The sequence below is a fragment of the Equus asinus genome, chromosome 30 (genome assembly GCF_041296235.1).
Source record: "Equus asinus isolate D_3611 breed Donkey chromosome 30, EquAss-T2T_v2, whole genome shotgun sequence".
NCBI classification, from domain to species: Eukaryota; Metazoa; Chordata; class Mammalia; order Perissodactyla; family Equidae; genus Equus; species Equus asinus.
The window spans coordinates 17,501-35,316 of NC_091819.1; the positions used below are offsets into that span (position 1 = coordinate 17,501).

The 17,816-nt window shown below is 40.7% G+C and overlaps 1 long non-coding RNA gene and 1 other non-coding gene across 12 annotated transcripts in view; both read left to right on the plus strand.

The window, feature by feature from the left end:
- Window positions 1-373: 373 nt before the first annotated feature.
- LOC106840743 (uncharacterized) overlaps window positions 374-17,816 on the plus strand; it is a 30,020-nt gene continuing 12,577 nt past the window's right edge. The window contains exons 1-3 of one of the 11 annotated variants that reach the window (XR_011499428.1): window positions 374-680; window positions 781-1,439; window positions 4,008-17,813. This is a non-coding gene — a long non-coding RNA (uncharacterized lncRNA). Of the gene's footprint in view, window positions 1,440-4,007; window positions 17,814-17,816 lie in introns of those variants that run through there. The other 10 variants (XR_011499435.1, XR_011499431.1, XR_011499432.1 and 7 more) reach the window with 10 other exon arrangements.
- Window positions 4,669-4,799, plus strand: LOC123282325 (small nucleolar RNA SNORA18). The gene has a single exon (XR_006522398.2). It is a non-coding gene; the product is annotated as a small nucleolar RNA SNORA18 (small nucleolar RNA).

The window sequence follows — 17,816 nt, forward strand, 5'->3', positions numbered from 1 at the left end:
GGTCGTGCGTGTCCACGACATGCCGCTGGGGCGACTTCTGACGGCGGAAGTTGGACTTCTCGCAGACCAACGAGTGCCCAGCGCCCCTTGCAGCTTGCGGGAGCGGGCACGGTACCAGCTGCCCGCCGGGAGCACCGCGCCCCACCCGGGCCCCTGCCCTGTGCCTCCGCCCCCCCTCCTCCGCCCCCCTCCTTCACGGCGCCCTCCGCCCCGCCCCTCCTTCTGCAAGCCCCTCCGTCGCCACGCCCGCCGCCCACCTCGCGGCCTCGCCTTCTGCCCCACCCACCGCCGTCCACCCCGTCCACCCCGCCCACCCCCCCGCCACACCTTCTGCCACGCCCGCCGCCCTGCCCCCGCTTTCTTCCACGCCCCCTAGCCACGCCTCCAACCACGCCCACCGCCCCTCCACGCTTCTGCCTTGACCCTCACCACGCCCGCCAACCCGCCCCGCCTCCCCTTCAACGCGCCACTCCCTCCCCCACCACTCCGTGCCACGCCCGCTCTCCACGCCCTGCCCCCGTGGGAATGTGCAATGGGGCGGGCAGCGCGCCTTGAGGCTGGCGCCCTGGTAGGGGTGGGCTGACCAGCCTGATGGGTGCTGAGACTGCCTGGAACCCAAACGGAAGCTCCCTGGCCCATGTTTGAAACCGTGAATTCACCGGCTAGAATGGAAATGCCAGGTACCTGGGAACCTGGAAGTTGCCTTTTCAATGCTGCCTTTCCCGTTCTCCCCTCCATCCCTCTGGCTGCAACGATCCTCCCTCTGGAACCCCTGGTCAGGCTCACTTCAGAGTGCCCCTTGGACCCGGCCTGGCTGAACCATCCACACCTTGGTCAGGCATCTTGGAAGGACTGCCCCAGCCGTGTTATAAAAGGAGAAAACGTCACAGTGGGCAGCCCCATTCCTGCGTTATCCAGACAGGAAACTCAGGTGCTCAGGTCAGTGACGCCCCCCCAAGCTGCTTTGGGGACCACACCCACACCGCTTCTCTGACGGCCCACACAGGCTGGTTCACCGCATCCTTGTCCCACTGTGGGCCTCTTGACCTAATCAACACAGGCAACAGGACCAGAAGTTCCCAGCAGTACCCCCAAAATGTTAGGGAAGTTTGTGTAGGAAGGTGTTACACAACTTCAGCATTTCTGCTCTACAATGCAGCTCCTTTGGAACCACTTTTAACATCCCTTTTTAAATATCCCTTTGGAACCGAGTTTAATAATTTGTTGCTGTTGGGAGTTACAATAATTCTGTTAAGTCATTTTCCCATTTAGTTTCTCTGATAATTCCGAGTTCTACATTACTACCTGCCTCTCAGATGAGTGCTGGCAGCCCCAGTTCTGTACAGGGAGGATGCAAAACGGCAGAATATCTGTGGTGCAACTTTCTGGAGCATCAGTTTACTACAAGATTTGGAAGAATAAGTTAAGTAATTTCCAAGGTAAGTAATTAAAAATTTAAAACTAAACCAAACCTCTTCCCGGAGGGGAGCACCCAGGAGTCATCCCTTCTCTGCCCTTCTCACCCTGCACGCAGTCTCACAGCAAGTCCTGTTGGCTCTGCCTGCAACATGCATTGTGATTGCAACTTCTCGCTGTCTCCATTTCTGCAACCTGGTTCAGCCGCCTTCCTCTCTTACTGGTCTCCTGCCAAGGATGGCCTCCTAACCGTCTCCCTGCTTCCTCTCTTGCCCTCCTCCAGCCATTCTTCACTCAGCATGCAGAGTGACCTCTTGAAAGAGTGAAAAACCATGATATGTGCCACCCACCTCCCCATTTAAACTCTGCCTCTGCTTCTCATTGCAATAGAAAAAGAGCTCAGACAACCTGGCCCCTGCCTGCCTCTCCAGCCCCCTCTCCTACCTTCTTATTGAGACTATTGTGTGTCAGATTTTCTGGTATCTAGAACTGAAAGAAATCTTAATTCACATGGCTGTTAGATCATAGAATCTAGAGCAAAGGGCATGGAAGGAAAAGTCTAAGAGAAAATGAAGGGCCAGAAATTTTTTAAGCACAAGAAACAATGAAAACATAACTAATGTGTATGAACATACTCAAAAGAATGTAGTAACAAATTTTTTTAAAAAATGAGTCAACAGACTTGCAAAGAAATAGAAATACTTTGACCATAATCTGAAAACAAAAAGCTATACTTAGTAAATATGAAAGGACAAAAATCTTACACTTTACATTTCTGGGTCATAATGCAATACAATGAGAAATAACAAATAGACATTGTGAAGATGTCCCACTTTTTGAAAATGTTAAAACACTATTTTAAATAAATTAATGCCTGGGTCAGGGTTCATATCCACAACGCAGTCACAGTACCTGTGAACACACGTGCTTGCTGATATTTCCAGATGTGTGCAGTGTGGAGAAAGGAGGAGCTCTCTGACCCAGAAGCTCCTGGAGCGACAGGGTGATGTTGGTTGGAATCCTAGAGCTGCCCCGGGTCATTTAAGGTCTCACGACAAGTAGGCACAGGGTGAAGGCTGCCGGGCACTGTAACTGCAGACACTGGTAATAAACCCAAGACATTTTCCGTAATGAAGTGGTGGCCAGGATACAGCTGGGCCTCAAGAGGCAGTAGCAACAAACAGGAAATCCATCTAAAACCTAGGAAGCCACTTTTTCAATCTCTCTCCCTCACCTCTGGCCACTCTTTCTCTCTGTACATCTTCATTATTTTATCTTTCTTTCCATGTAAATGCCACTCCACAATTTCTGATTTTATATACTCCATGTTCAAGAAAGTAACACCTCTCAATTACAATTCCAAGTTAAGGGAGTTGAATCTATTTGACCCGTCTTAGGCCGAGTGTTCACCGTAGGTCCACTTTAGACCAGAGCAATGGGATCACAAAATGGTAACATCATTGCCAAAGGCCCACTCCTATGCGTGAGTGAGGAGGGGCAGTTCTCAAAGACAAGAGGTTTGGGTTAAATAGACTTCTCAAAATGGGTCAAGTACACTACCTCATAAATTGTCATAAAAATAAAATGAAATTCTCATAAAATCCTTACACCTTCTAAGGCGCTGTGAGAATTCCATGTTACTTGTTATTCTTATGATTATTATTAGACGTTATTTGGTTTTCTTTTGCTATAACAAGTTATCACTACTTAGCAGCCTAAACACCTTATTTACTATCTCACAGTTTCCGTGGTTCAGAAGTCTGGGCACAGTGTGGCTCAGCTGGTTCCTCTGGTCCAGGTCTCACAAGAACCAAATCCAGATGCTGGCAGGGCTGTGTTCCCTTCTGGAGGCAGATGCTTGGAGGCACATCCTAGCTCATTTGGGTCACCGGCAGAATTAGGTTCCTTGCACTTGTAGGAAAAAGGTCCCTGTGTCCTTGCTGACTGCCAGCTTTGGGCTGTCTTTATCACCTAGAGGCCTCTCTCTGGTCCCTGCAGGTGTCCCCTTATGTCTCAGAACCAGCAATAGGGCATCGTGTCCTTCTCACTCGCAATCTCTCTGCCCTCCCCGCGGCAGCATCTTTCCTGCCTTCTCTTCTACCACATCTCTGACTCCAGCCAGGGAAACTTACCTGTTTTTAAGGATCACATGATTAACTTGGGCTCACCCAGATAATCTGGAATAATCTCCCTATTTTAAGGTTCATAGTCTTAATTACATTGGCAAGCTCCCTTCTGACATAAAACGTAGCATATTCACAGGTTCCAGTGATTAGGGCCTGGGCATTTTCAGGGCGTCATTCTTCCCATCACAGACAGATATTAAATATTACTACTCCACGCCTCTCCAAATTAGAAAACATTGACAAACATACGTGACCTATCATTTGCTTTTGAATTGTTCTGAAGAAATTTCTAAGCAAGTCATGGTGTGAACATGACTGTAATGATGACATGTACCATTGGTGTTTGCCTTTACAAATACTTCATATACGTATATTTTACATTTATAATTATTCTCTTTATTAATATATGCCTCTGATTTATTTCTTCATTTCACAAGTACTTATTTCATGTTTTCACAACTTCAGGTGCTGGAGATAGTCCTGAACAGCACAGCTTAGGGTCCTGTGCCATGAAGGAGCCTACACACTAGTCCTGGGAGATGAGACAAGCAACAAGCAAGTAAATCCTGGAAAGATCAAGGTCACTTCAGATGGTGATGAAGCAGAGTCATGTGATTGAGAGAGCCCACAGGTCTGGGTGGGCCATGGTCACCCTGGTTTAGATTGGCTGGTCGGGGTAGGTCTCCCTAAGGAGGTAAGATTCGAGTTTTCCAGGTAGGAGGTACACAGGAAGAATGAAACCGTGAGGGTGGGAGCCCATCTGAGTGCTGTGGCTGCCAGCCTGGAAAAGTGACTGATGGGGAGAAAGGTATCAGGTGAGTTCAGAGAGGGGGCTGAGGCCAGATCACTTGCCTAACACTTTTAGCATCTAAATGTCAACACAGGCACTTAAAGATCACAATCTGGGGGCCGGCCCTGTAGCTTAGTGGTGCAGTTCGGCATGCTCTCCTTTGGTGGCCCAGACTTGGTTCCTGGGTGTCGATTTACACCACTCATCAGCCATGCTGTGCTGGTGACCCACATACAAAATAGAGGAAGATTGGCAACAGATATTGGCTCAGGGTGAATCTTCCTCAGCAAAAACAAAAAGGCAAATCACAATCTGTTTTCAAAACTATAAAGCAAAGTTGAGGTCTATCCCAGTGGGGCATTTTCTGTAGACCTACATTGTTGGAAATGCCTCATAGAGTAATTACGAGGTTTCCTTTACTCACAGAACTATGTGTTAGATCTGTGGGAAAGAAGTACAACACAGAGCTGCTAAAACTATGAAAGACTTAATGGTCAGTTTTTTTTTAATCTTTGGCATTGGCGTATCCTGAGATCTGTACTGTTCTAGGGTGATAGCTTAGGAGTGAGTATGATTTGAACTTGCTTATGTTTACAGGGTGTACAATACTGAGAACCAGTTAGATCCATCGACTCTGGCCCTAAATGTGGCCCTAAGGTAAACTGGTTGAAGAAATTGGATCCTAAAGATTACAGGTGGAGAATTTTTAAAGGATGTCCATATTCGAGGGAAGACCAAAGAATCCCAACTGAAAGAATTGTGAACTGACTGACATGATAGCCACGGATTGAGCACAATTTCTTTTTAAAAGGGCTGTCTTGAAGATTATGACTCAAACTTTGGAGGAACTAAGGTGATTGGAAGGAATCAGAACATGTGAAATTACTTAAATAAAAATTTATTGACTTAAAAAAAAACCTATAAAGCATAAAAATGATCAGTTCAGGGGCTGGCCTGGTAGCATAGTGGTTAACTTCGTGTGCTCCACTTTGGCAGCCCAGGGTTCACAAGTTTGGATCCCAGGCATGGACCTAGCACCACTCATCAAGCCATGCTGCAGCAGTGTCCCACATAAAATAGAGGGAAACTGGCAAAGATGTTAGCTCAGTGACAATCTTCCTCAAGTAAAAAGAGGAAGATTGGCAACAGGTGTTAGCTCAGGGCCGATCTTCCTCACAAAAATAATAAATAAGTAAAAATGATCAGTTCAAACTGAACTTTAAGAGATTAGTCTGCTTGGGTACAATATATTTCATCAAATATAAAATTGTAGTTAAGGGAAAAAAAGGTTATAATGGATAATTTCACTCAGATGTTCCCAAGTCCACCAGTCCTGTAAAACCCCCCTTCCCCTTGAAGTGTCGATAGAACAGACACTCTTTCGTAAAAAATGCCCATGTCCCATCTGTGATGGGGAACCTCAGATCCTTCCTTTGCTCATGCCTTTCCCTGAGAATCATTAGATTTTACGTTTCTTCAAGTCAGTTTGTCCTAATTTATTGCTTCTGCTAAATTTGAGTCTCACTTGTATCTGTCCTCTGACTTTCCCTTTATTTTCTTCCCAAGGAGGAGAGGAGCCCATTTCCTTAGTTTCCCTCAAATGCACTCCCCCAGCAAGTCTATGTAATTGTGATAGACTGGTTATTTGTGGAAAGAAACAGAAGTTTTATTGCATCTGCTTCAAACTTCATAACGGTCATCTCTGTTCCAACTGACATTGGCCATGCCCACCTGGGGGTCAGCTGTCCACACTGTCCTCGTGGCCTTCAGCACTGCTGCACTCTCTCTGACTCCTTCTTTCCTCTCTCTCCACCACCTTGGCCCCCATCTTGGGGTTGTCACAGGAAGCTCCAGATCAACCGTGCCCACGGCTGCCATGTCACAGGAGCACCTTAAGGTTTCTCCTTAAGTGATATTTCTGTCTTGACAGGAATTCTGCTGTTGGATTAAATTGTATTCTCCTTGCCTTATGAACTATGAAGACTTTCTTGCAAGATGTCGCTAATTTATTTTTCCTTTAGGCAATAATTCTGCAGTGTGCCATGCATGTCACACACACACACTTTCAGAGAAAATGTGTTCTATAAATGCAAAATGACAATGATAATTATTATTAGTCATGATTTCTTGTGATGTTCTAGAATTCATCTGTGAAATGATCTGTTGCTGAGAAATAGAATGAGAGATATTTAAAACCTCAAAAGGAAAAGAGATCGAGTTGAAATGTGCAAAAGTCTTATTTTATTCAGCAACTCAACTTAAAAATGGCCTCGTTAAAAGGGCTGTATCCACATTTTCAGTGAGTGGAGATCAAAATTTAGTTAATCTCTTGTCTTGAAAATGTTTGGAACTTTTTGTCACTGTAACAGAACCCTAAAATATGGTCTATAGGCAGTCCTTCACTTTTCTGTACATTCGAATCATATGTCTCTTGTTCAGACTTCCACTTTTTAACATTATAATTCTAGTGCCTTAAATACTTTGAAAAAAACCCCAGAATTCTGACTCCTCTTAGTCAGATGGTAAACATCTCAAGTTGTTAAATGATGATTTTTCTGGCAGTCAACATTTGAATATAAGTGCTGTGACCATTTTTCAGAAAAATGTATGTGTATTTAAATAATTTACGGAATTTCTGCATCAGTTTACAAAAGACAGTTTAAGTTAAGGCCCAGCTCTGGCGGGGTGTTATTCAAGCTTGTCACCTGCTTGCAGGTTACTGCACTGTTCTGTGCTTCTGTCTCCTCATCTGTGACATGGGCAATAACTCATAGAGATGTGTCAGAATTAAGTGGGTGGACACAGGTGAGGTGCTTAGATCAATGCCTGGCATGTAATAAGTATTTAAAAACGGTTAGCCATTAAGATATAAAGCTATATTATTAAGATATAAAATTATTATATTAAAGTTCACAGAAATGGGGAAATGAAAGTGCTACTGCTATTGAGAAAACGTTAAAACCAGTGAGGATTTATCCAAAGAACATGAAAACACGAATGCATAAAGATACATGCACCCCTATGTTCATCGCAGCATTATTCACAACAGCCAAGACTCGGAAACAACCTAGGTGCCCATCAAGAGATGAATGGATAAAGAAGATGTGGTATATACACAATGGAATACTAAGCCACAAAAAAGGAGGAAATCTGGCCATTTGTGACAACATGGATGGAACTTGAGGGCATTATGCTATAAGCAAAGTAAGTCAGAGGGAGAAAGTCAAATACCGTATGATCTCAGTTGTAAGTAGAAGATAAAAACAATGACAAACAATCACACAGGGACAAAGATTGGATTGGTGGTTACCAGAGGGGAAGCGGGGAGGGAGGAGATCGAAAGGGGTGATCAGGCACGTGGGTGTGGTGCTGGATTGCAGTTAGTATCTGGGTGGTGAACGTGATGTAATCTGCATAGAAATCGAAATGTAATGATGTACACCTGGAATTTGTATAATGTTATAAACCAATGTTAATGCCATAAAAAGAGACAAAAAGAGAGGAAAAACCAGTGGGTTATCCAAAACTTTGTCCTCAATCAAGTGCCAGTTGGACCAATCTCAACCGAATAATTAGTCATGAAGAAAACAAACTATTTTGCAACACCGTTAGCTCTCAGGAGACAGACTTGAACCACCACCCATATCATGTAAGTCTCTTAATAATACTAAATAAAAAGAATTTGTAAGTTACTTGCTTTCTTCTTAATTCACTTGGTTTTCTTTCCTTGTGCTTATTTCACTATCAGTATATTCTCTAAAATAAAATGAAGAATGTTTTGCATGCTCGAATCAAAATGCATTAGTAAGATATTCATGTAATTCACAATTTTTAGGCCATTTAGAGGTTTTTCTCCTCAAAGATTCCCAAGTGTCAGCAATATCTTTTCCTTTCTTCGGGTATAAAATAAATTTTGTTATTTTTACTTGTGGGTGAATTTGCCTGCCTTTCACAAGTTATAATCTATGATACAACTGTGTTTTAAGGATATGCTACAATTTAAGAAATTCTCATGGTTGATTTCTTTGAGACATTATTTTACTTTTTAAATGTACTGGCCTTTTTTACAGATTGTCCATGACTGTCAGTGAAGATTTGCAGAGATCAAAATTTTAAAAGGATGAAAGCCATCAAATGAGATAACGGCCATGTCACTAGAGCTACAAGGTGAAGAGTAATAGGACCTGCGCCCGTCATCCGTCCTCCTCCCCACGGCCCGCCCCCCGGCACAGCGTGAGGCTGGGGTGAACTAGGGGGCTGTTAGAGCAAGGGGAGCACTTGGGTCACCTCCAGTGCTTTCTGCACAGGTGAGGGCCCCCTGCTGAGAGAGAAAACGTGACTAGTTCAAGTGTCTAAGTAAGTCTCAGACTTTTCGCTTCTGGAGATCATTTTAAAAAATGAGAGATCCTTGGGGCCACCCTGGTGGTGCAGCAGTTAAGTTCGTGCGTTCTGCTTCGAAGGCCTGGGCTTCACCAGTTCGGATCCTGGGTGTGGACCTAGCACTGCTCATCAAGCCATGCTGAGGTGGCCTCCCACATATAACATAGAGGGAGATGGGCACAGATGTTAGCTCAGGGCTAATCTTCCTCAAAAAAAAAAAAAAAGAGAGAGAGAGAGAGAGATCCTTTACTGTTCTCCCTTGCCACCATAAAGAGAAAATCTATGTAGGGTTTCCTGGGAAAAGAGGTGTTGCCAAGTCAATTTCTTTTCTCCTTTCTTCCTCCCTTCTTTCTCCTCTCCTTTGTTCACATACATCTCACATATATGTAACTCTGAATAGACACATGCCATTAAAAGCCACATCACTTTTAAATGCTGTGTTCCCTTTTCCTCCCTTCTCTGTTTGGCGCTGGTTTTATCACCATCTGAAATTTCCTTGAACCTTTATTTGTAATGGTGTTTGTATTTTCTCCCTCCCTCCTCCTGTCATGTGATCTCTCTCCAATGAGTTTACTGGTGTGAATCCTTCTAAGTTTTTCTCTTGTTGGAATAACTATGCACAACATGAACACAAAACACAAACACGGGGGTGATTTCTGCCATTGAAAGTTCAGTAAAACTCAGCCATGAACCTACCCTAGTCATCTTCTTGGTTGATCTTGAATCACCTTTCCATTTTCTTCCAGGTTAATCTATTTACTGAAGTGTTCTAGATCTTCTTGGTCAATTTGGCATTTTTCACTTGGCTGGGCAATCATCCATTTCTTCTAGTTTAAAAAATAGATTAGCCTGTAGGAGCGGCTTCTAATTCTTTTCATCTTTTCTGTATTTGGGAGTTATGTTTTTCTTCTCATTCCTAAAGTTTCTCATTTCTTTCATATCTTATTAATAAATAAGAAGTAGTTTATTTTGTTTTTGGGTCTTTTAAAAGAATTGTGTTTTGCATTATTTCATATCTTACTATTATTTGTAGGATTTTTAAATTCATCTTGGCTTCTATCCAAGTTACTTTAAAATAATCACTGTTTTAGAAAAAATACATATATATAATTTATTTTATAAGATAGCCACCTCAAAATGCATTAAGAAATTCTGCATTAGCAGGATATCTAATGTATGATTGCATTTTACCAAGATATAGATATATATTTGTACAAATTTTTAAGCGATAAATTTCTGAGAACAAACGTTTGCATCTTTTACAATTATTATTTTGTTGTTATAAATTATACTTTAATGTCAATCATTTTAGGTTAAGAGGAACATAAACTTAAAACTTTTAAATCCAAATATTTCAGAAGATTTTGATATCCAAGGTAGAGTAATTTACTGTGCTCAAAATTCATGACTTTTTCGAGATCAGGCATGCTTTAGATGATTTTCAATTATGAGTTTTGAATTATAAATGACTAGGAGTCATTTTCTGTCTTTTCTACATAGGGATATGGCATAAAATGGCATATTTAAAAAGTCATCAGTTTCCTTTAGGATAAAATTATGGATCTGTTTGTTATAATTCATAATATTAGGTTTCACATATATCTGTTGTATATATAAAATCTGTTATCATTTAATCTTTATGGTAATTCTAAAGGCCAAGTAAATGACAAGGCAGTGTTATATTCTAATTGTATAATAGGTCACTAGATTAAAAGATGAATAAATTAATTTAGGGAATATCAAAAACCATTAGATAGTGTAACAATTCAAAACTATTAAAAATTCAGTAGGAAGTGAGAAACTAAACATATTCAAGAATGACCACTTCCCTGCAAACTCTGAGAATCGCGATGAACTTCCATATGAGGGAAAAAAGGGAGAAGAAAATAACCACTTACTCTTAAAATGAATGTTGAACTTCTACAATTTTCAAAAAAGATAAAACCTAGATTTTCTTTAAAAAACTAAGATTACAAACCTTTATTAGGAGTAAACTTGAAATACTGGTATCCCTGACTGTATTTGGATTTACGTTCCCCATCAAATGACTCCTTAGCAGCTCATAGGTTTTGAACCGAAGACTTTTCACAAAGAGTATAAGATGACCACCTAGAGCTCTGTGCTTTGATCAATATGAGACCAAAGATGTCACCTCTTGTGAAATGTCTCTCATGCCAGCAACTTATGAGAGAACTTGCAGAAGAAATGTTTTTAAGAAATACCAGGAGTCAGAGACTAGCTCATCTTTTAGAGAAAGAGAACTAATTCATGACCCCATTTTTTAACACGAATAACACAAGCCAATTCTGCCAGTCTTCTAAGGCAATTGATGTGTGTCTTAATACTTAATTTCTTTTTTTAAAGAAGAATCTGATCTGCCTTTATTATTAATATTAATTAGAAATACTCAAGCGTCTGCTCGTAAGTCAGTTTTGATATCGGCTATGGGTTCTCTTCTCTGTTTAAAGCAGAAGGAAGGGAGGAAATGGAAGAGGGAGGGAGAGGAGGAAAATAAAGAAGCCACCCATGACGCTGAACCTGGAGCAGAGCCCAGTCAGCAGACAAGGACGCGACTCCTCAGAGCAGCCTGGTGAGAATCCCCTCAGATTGAGGACAAGCGTTCTTGTTAAACAGGAAGAATTATAAAAAATGTGTAGCATCTTTAATCTCAAAAGATTGAACAAGAAAAGATCAAAGTGTAATTTTTACCTACAGCATTTGAAACCTCAGTTTGGTAAATCTTGGGAGGGCAAATTTTGAACAAGAATTGAAGCAGTTCTTTTGAAAATTTCGCTACAGCCTCGATTGAAACAACAGGACTTCTCCTCAGAATTATTTCCCCTCCGAACCTATGTCCTTATTTTTCTCAGTGTACAATAATTTATGGTAAGTGAAGGAAGGTCAGTTATCTCGGATGTCAGCCATGAGGGCGTGGTGTGGCGCGCTGACCCCTCATCTGTGAGGAGAAAGTTCAGAGTGACAGTGCTTTAAGGCCACATGTTTTAAGTCAATACTTTACATGCCTTTAAAACAACGCTTCCCCTCAGGGGCCGGCCCGGTGGCGCAGCGGTTTAGTTCACACGTTCCGATTCTCGGCGGCCCAGGGTTCGCCAGTTCGGATCCCGGGTGCGGACATGGCACGGCTTGGCAAAAGTCTTGCTGTGGTAGGCGTCCCATGTATAAAGTGGAGGAAGAAGGGCATGGATGTTAGCTCAGGGCCAGTCTTCCTCAGCAAAAAGAGGAGGACTGGCAGTAGTTAGCTCAGGGCTGATCTTCCTCAAAAAAAAACAACTCCCCTCAGATTCCCCTGACTTTACAGATTTGAAAGCTCTTAATTTAATTGCTGATGCTTCACAAATGGCTGATTTTGCATCAGAAATTACATTGTCTCTCCCATTAAAAGAGAGCGAATCTGTCTACTCCGTTGCTGCTGTAATATTTTATGATTGATTATACTATCTGAATACATTTAGTACTTTTTCTGTGTTTTGCAGTTTTAAAAGTTATGCACAATGCTTGGTTTTGTTTGGAATTATTTTACAAATCCCCATAGTAACATTTTAAGTTCCCAATATCAAATCTGCAAGTCTCCGTGAGGCTGTTTTCATATCCAAATAACAAAGAACGTTTAACAAATTTGGGAGCTGGCAGTTTGGTTAAATGCTCTGTTGCCAATTAGGAAGCTCTAACTAAACAACTTTTTTTAAAGTCAAGACTTCATTATAATGGAAGTCTGACTCAGGGAGCTTAGAAGTAATTTAGGAAAGCAAAATAAAAACATGAATGAGCGATTTGCATGTTTTTCTCCTCTGTTTCATTGCCATGGTAATGGGAAAATAGACAGTTTATGGATTATGGTGGTCTCATCATTGCTAGTCAATCAGCTGACTGACACAAGTCTCCAGAAAGTTTCCTGGTTAATGAAGTTTTAAATGACAAATTACAGATTCTCACATCATCCACCTTCCAATTTAGAGCAGCAAATATCTGCTTTAAACAATTAGCTCAGAAAGTGCTGGCCCCTTTTCGTTTGATTCCATCAGTGTCATTCTCGAACATTAATTCTGATCCTCAAAGCCTTGACCCCTTGTCAAAGAGTTCCAAATATTTGCTCTCTTGGACTCATTATTCAGTGACAGATATTTTGATAGCGTTAGCTTACACTGATCACAAATGTTTGTTAGTTTTATTTTGTTGATTTTTTTTCAATTTTATTGGAGAAAACAAATAAGAAGAAAAAGACTGACCCTAAAAGTAGGTTACATAGAGGTGATCACCACCTTGCATTTCTTCAACATTTGTCTTTTAAGACTTTATTTTTTTTAGAGAAGTTTTAAGTTCACAGAAAAATTAAGAGGGAGGTACAGGGGTTTCCTATATACCTCCTGCCCCCGCAAATGCATTTCCTTCCCCTATTATCAGCATCCCTCACCAGAATGGTACATTTGTTACAATTCATAAAACGATTTATGACCTTGGCCAAATTCTATAATTCCTTAGCTTGTAGGGGTGGGTCTGATACCAACTCTGTCACAATCCTCTAAGTTGCATGACATATTAGTGAAATATTTGTGTGCTCTTCTGAGTCCCTTCCAGGACTTTGAGCTTCTTGAACATCTCCAATATCTTGAACATCTTGAACATCTCCAATATCTATCTCGGTTCCTAGTTTATGGTAAATATTTGACATGCATTTGATAAAAAATGAACAAATGAATGATGAGTTTACTAAATAGAAAAAAAATTATCAACTCATCTGATATGATTACTAGGAAACATGAAGTATCTGACTGATACTTGAAATGTCCCCAGTACAAGTGTCAGATCTGAAAAGCACTCAGCGCCGGAAATTGGAGTGACATAGGCTTAAATTTCATTCCACTACTTGCTAGTTTGTGATTTTCCTAAAGTCGCTTAATCTCCCCAAACTCCAGTTTCAAATTTGGAAAACGAGATTTTGAAGTGTCCTGTGGTGAGGCTTATATAGAAAGTAGCTGCTTACACTGTCTGCCTCTGATGTAGAAGCTTAATAGTAGCTACTTTGTTTCCTTATCTCAGTGGCTACAAACAACGGTCAGGTAATAGAATCATCTAGACAGACTTTTAGAGCATTTTGTATGGAATATAGCCAGAGCATATATGTTGTGATCTGGGAATTAGTGTTTTTTTGCTAAATTCCCCAAGTAATTATAACTACAGCCAAAGTGGTGAATTAGTGCCAGAGAAGGCATTGCTACTTGTTTATTAGTCTCTTCTTTTTTTTTTTTAGTTGAAGTAACATTGATTTATCACATTATAAAGATTTTAGGTGTCCATATTATATATTGACTTCTCTATAGACCACATCATGTTCACCACCAAAAGTCTAGTTGTTTCCACCCATCACTGTACAAATGAGCCCCTTTGCCCATTTGGCCCTCTTCCCAATGTGTTTCTTGAATTATGCAGTAAATGTGACTCTTTTTGTCAAGCATATATTAGTCCTGTATCATCTCACCTTGTCCCTCTAACTTTATTGTCTCTTTCACATTATTTTGGATCTAGAATGAGTTTTCAGTTCAAATCTACTGCCTGACATAGGGTGACAGAAACCAAGATGAGTCACATATCTCAGGAATGAAAAACAGATTTAGAATTAAAATTTATCAACTTTCAATCCCAGACATTTTTAGTTTTTTCACAAAACAATAATGCCTCTTTAAAAGTGACACTTGTTGGGCTATTTTCTGAGGGTAAAAAAGACAGTTTACGGAAACAAATCATGTTCTGTCTTACAGATAGTATTTTTGGATATGCAGAAGAGTTAAATGCTGAACAGCCATTTCCTTGATCATTCTTGTAAAAGTTTACAACAAGAATAAAGACGATGTACAGTGAAAATTGCTCCTCCTTGACTGAATTCTTTCTCTTGGGAATCACCGATAATCCTGAGACCAAAGTGACCCTATTTACCACATTTCTAGCTGTTTACCTCATTAATCTGGCAAATCTTGGAGTAATCATTTTAGTTAGAATGGATTCCCAGTTGCACACACTGATGTACTTTGTCCCCAGGCACCACTCTTTCCGTGATCTCTGCTTTTCCTCAGCAATTGGGCCCAAGATGTTGGTGGACCTCTTTGCCAAGAACAAATCAACCCCCTTCTTTGCCTCAGCTCTGCAACTTTTCATCTTCTGTATCTTTGCAGATTCTGAGTGTCTATTGCTGGCAGTGATGGCCTTTGATTAGTACAAGGACATTAGAAGCCCATTGCTCTACACAGCCAACAGGTCCCGCAGCCTGAGCTCCCTGCTCACAGCTGGGGTTAATCTGGTGGGAACAGCAGATGCCTTGACACACACCACATTAACTTTCTGCTTATGTTTCTGTGGGTCAAACGAGATTAACCATTTCTTCTCCAATGCCCCTCCTCTTCTCTTGCTCTCTTGCTCAGAAACACAGGTCAGTGAGTGAGTGACGTTCATCATATTTGGCTTCATTGAACTGTGTACCATTTTAGGAGTTCTCATCTCTTATTATGATATTACCCTATTAGTCTTGAAGACCCCCTGTGCTGAGGGGAGGTCCAAAGCTTTCTCCTCTTGCACCTCCCATTTAACTGCCATGGTAATTTTCCAAGGAACTTTGCTCTTCATGTTTTTCCAACCAAGTTCTTCCTACTCCCTTGATGAAGACAAAATGACATTGTCTTACGCTCTTGTGATTCCCATGTTAAACCCTCTGATTTATGCCCTGTGGAGCGAGGATGTGAAAGAGGCCCTGCAGAAACTGAAAAATAAAATTTGGTTTTAAGTAAATAGGTATATGCTATCAATAAACATGTATTTATATACACATACACACACGAACACACCCTTGTGTTTTTCAAATCATTTATTATACTATAAAGTTGTCTCAAATACCTTAATATGATAAGTATTTATTAAGCTAGAATGGTATCAACATTTTAGAATTTCCTAAATATGCTATATTTCGTTGCATATCTCCATTTTGAATAAGGTACTCTCTATTTTTGGAAAACTTTCCAATCTCCATCTTACTCTGCCAATTTCTCATTGAACTGATGTTTGTTTTATGTATTAATTTAATTATCCTAAGAGCTGTTAAGAGTTTAGAACGCTCTTTTGGAACTCTAGGTGCTTTGCATTTCATGGTGAATCCAGTAGTTTGGGAACTAATGATTCCTAATGAATGTATACTAATGAATAGGAATGAGTATGATTAATTAACTAATCTTACAAATAATTCATCATAAACTCCAAATCACCCTGAAGTAAAAAAGCAAGGTACTCTAAGTTCGGGCAAAATGTCTAAATCTAGAGTGCAGAGAAAAAAAATTCTTTGAAATTCAATTTCAGAAATAAACACTGAATAGAGAGGCAGTGGAAGGAGGAGAAGTAAGGATTCTAGATAGAGAGGAGGGGAATTAGAGACCCTGAGGTGGGCAGACAGTGCCGTCTTAGAGGATATGAAGTCCAACGTGGGAAGGACAGAGAGCAGAGTGAGGGTCCTGGTGAAATGCATCCCTGTGCTGAGGTTCTCAGCTCAGTCCTCCCGCTCAGATGCTCCTCCCTTCTTCCCCCTTCTCAGTCCTCACTAAATCCCCTCTTGGTCCTTTATAAAAATACTCTCCTCAAGGCTTCATTTTCTCTCTCACTCCGTTGATTAGACCACGGCCTCCAACAGGAGACTGTAAGCATTCTTTGCTCAAGGACTGTGTTTCATTCCTGTCATCCCAGTACCTGTGTGGCGTCTGGAACACAAAATGGGAAAACAAATACATAATAAAAACCATATACTTGATAACATTTTTGAAAGCTTATTAAATATCTGTCAAAACATAATTCAATGAGGGTACGATCTGTGCTTTGTATATATTTAATAGCCTTAAGAAAGTGCATAAAATGGTTGGGAATACTGAGATAATTGATCTATAGAGACATTCATATTAATTACATGGGAAGTAAAAAGCACTCATCTGTGTACTTTCTTGATGTTCTCTGCTTCATGTGGCTTTCCTCAAGTTTTCTGGTGTCAACCACTGGCAGCAGCTTGTTGAGGAAAATTGGATATGGCTGTATACTTGAAGGAACATACAAGACTCAATGATATTCTTAATCATCTCTGAGAATTGTACCCCTTAAATAATTGTAAATGTCCTTGGTGAAAGAATTTCAGAATGGAAGGAAACCCCAAGACACTTCTCTGCTTTTCAAGGTGGCATTTGTGGGACACTGTGACAGATTAAGGAAAAATATCGTGGTGGAAAAAATCTATGGGGAATGCTTCTTTCAGAAAAAAAGTTTTAAGAGTTTTCACCTGTACCATATTTTCTCAATTTACCCATACACTTTTGTTAATCTTTCTTAATGGCAGAAACATGGCAGAAAACACTGTTTGAAATATACTAAAGTCTAAACAAATTGAAGGGTCAGTGGATTGCCACTAATTCAGAAGTTATAAAGTGCCATCTTCCATATGACACGTGATGGTAATATCATGCACAGATTGATTTGATCTGCATATTGGTTCCTTTCATCTCATCTAATGAGTGGGAACTAAAAGAAGGAAATTTTAATCCAATAAAGGAGGCATTGTAAGCTCAATAAATGTATGTCTGAAAATGGAAGAAACCAATTTCATTAATTGTAGGCTTCATCTCGCTAAATTTACGCAATTAGAGGTTGAAAAATCACGTACTGGGAATATTGCCTAGTGGCTTCATCACTTAAATAGGAACTTGGAGAAGATGGGTGAACTCACCCTTTCCTGTTGGGATTCTACAGAAATAGGGAAAACATGAAAAGGCTTTGGTTTATTCTAGACCATTTACTTCATTCCTCACCATTTCCTTTCACTGTCTGTATCTCTACATCACACTGTTCTCACACACCCATCAAGGAATGATGAAAATATTAATATCCAAATGTGATATTATCAATGACTGTGTAAAGTGGGTTGATATAGCAGGCCTTTTTTTTATTTATTTATTTATTTTTGGAAGATTAGCCCTGAGCTAACATCTGCCGCCAATCCTCCTCTTTTTGCTGAGGAAGACTGGCCCTGAGCTAACATCTGTGCCCATCTTCCTCTATTTTATATG